Genomic DNA, 2500 nt, shown 5'->3' on the forward strand with positions numbered 1-2500 from the left:
TCATTATCTTATAAGAAAACAAGATAAAGAAAACAAAATTCCTTTTCTTATCCGCTGTTAAACAAGAATGATTTCAAAATGGAATATATATTTTTTTCTTTTCTTTTCATGTTTTTCCTTCTTCTTTTTTTTTACGTACAGAAGAGATTTTTCACTGTTTACAGGAAGAAAGCATGAAATTGGAGTGTTCCTCTTGCGTCTAAGAAGGAAGTTGTCGAAAATGGATATTTCTTTATCTCGAAAATTTGAATTCCTTCTCGAAAAAAATGGGAAAAGATTTTCAAAAAATAAAAATACATGAACAAAAAAAATAATAAAAGTTACATATTACTTAGAAAGAATTTAATATATTTTCAGAAGAGAAAAATTCATGAATAAAAAAAGATAATAAAAAAGGTATATATCACTTAGAAAGAATTTAATGTAAGGGGTTGATGGAAGGGAGAGAGGCTTGTATACTTACACATAGGCATATGCAAATATGTACACATACAGAAGCATACGTACCCACGCACACAAACCAGAGGTACACATACGTTCACATATAAATCAGATACATATTATTGTTAGAACTGTATTTCATTTCATATATATACACTGAAATGAGCGGTGACCTGTATAATCACACATATATACGTAAATCAACGCATACATACATACACAGACAGACACAAACACACACACATACAGAGAGATTCAAACGCAAGCATATATACATATATACATAAATCACACATATATACGTAAATTAACGCATACACACATACACAAACAGACACAAACACACACACATACAGAGAGATTCAAACGCAAGCATATATACATATATACATAAATCACACATATATACGTAAATTAACGCATACACACATACACAAACAGACACAAACACACACACATGCAGAGAGACATTCAAACACACACAGACACACGAAGATGCACACAAACGCAAAGCCACACACACACACACGCACACAAGGATCACCTCTTCTACCTTCTCCCTCCCCCCCCCTCCCAAATCTCCCTCCGCCCCCATCACCCACCCTCCCCTCCCCCTCCCATGCCAAGATTTCCCACATATATTTCAGTCAAACTTTTCAAGGAGGCAAAACCCCCTCTCACACCCCCCTCCTCCACCTCCTCCTCCTTCTCCTCCTTCCCTCCCTCCCCTCCCTCGACCTTCCTAACCCTCCCATGTACCCATCCTCCCACCCTACCCTACCCTTCCACTCCACTCCTTCCGTCCCCTCCTCTCCTTCCCCACTCCTCCTTCCCCCCCACTCCTCCTTCCCCCCTCCTTCCCCCCTCCTCCCCCCTTCCCCTCCGCGCACACAGAAGACTGAGCATGCCTTTTGTCCATCTATTGTGCGTTCTATTGTGCTCTTATTGTGCACTGTGACACGATAATGGCCGGTGGAGAATGGGGGAAGGAGGGGGGGAGGGAGGGAGGAGGGGGAGTACGCGGTCACCTCCCTCTCCTCCTCTCCCCAACCATCCTCCTCCTCCTCCTCCTCGACCCTTATTCCCTCCCTCATCCCTCCCCACTCCTCCCCTCCACTTCTCTACTCCTTCCCCCCCTCTCCTTTCCTCCACCTCCACCTCCTCCTTCTCCCCTCTCCCTTCCTCCCCCTTTCCCTCCCTTTCCCCCTCCTCCCCCCATCCTCCTCTTTTCCCCCTCCCCCCCCATCCCTCCTTTCCCACCTCCCCCCCCCTCCTCCTTTCCTCCTCCTCCTCCTCCCCCCCCCCATTGGTCGCTGATTTCACGGTAAGTTGCCTTGTTCGGTCACAATAACCTGCCTTTGCGAGTGAGGGGGCGAGGGGGAGGAGGAGGAGGAGGAGGAGGAGGAGGAGGAGGAGGAGGAGGAGGAGGAGGAGGAGGAGGAGGAGGAGGAGGAGGAGGAGGAGGAGGCGGAGGGGGAGGGAGGGAGGGAGGAGGAGGGGGAGGAAAGGATGGAGGAAGGAGGAGGAGGAGGAGGAGAAGTGGGAGGGGGAGGGGGAGGGAGGAAGCGGAGAAGGATGGAGGAGGAGGAGGAGGAAGGATGGAAAAGGAGGAGGAGGGAGGAGGAGAGGAGGAGGAGGAAGGAGGAGGAGGAGGATGGAGGAGGAGGATGGGGAAGGAGGAGGAGGAGGGGAGGGGGAGGAGGAGGAGGAGGAGGAGGAAGAGGTAGATGGAGGAGGAGGAGGAGGAGGAGGAGGAGGAGAGAGGAGGAGGAGGAGGAGGAGGAGGAGGGGGAGAGGGTGGGGAGGAGGAGGAGGTGGAAGAGGATGAGAAGGATGGAGGAGGGAGGGAGGAGGAGGAGGAGGAGGAGGAGGTGGAGGAGGGAGGAGGAGGAGGAGGAGGAGGAGGAGGAGGATGGAAAGAGGAGGAGGGAGGAGGAGGAGGAGGGAGGAGAGGAGGGGGATGGAGGAGGAGGAGGAGGAGGGGAGGGGAGGGGAATGGAGGAGAAGGATGGAAGGAGGAGGTGGAGGAGGAACGGGAGGAAGAGGAGGATGGAGGAGG

The sequence above is a fragment of the Penaeus vannamei genome, chromosome 36, assembly GCF_042767895.1.
Source record: "Penaeus vannamei isolate JL-2024 chromosome 36, ASM4276789v1, whole genome shotgun sequence".
NCBI lineage: Eukaryota > Metazoa > Arthropoda > Malacostraca > Decapoda > Penaeidae > Penaeus > Penaeus vannamei.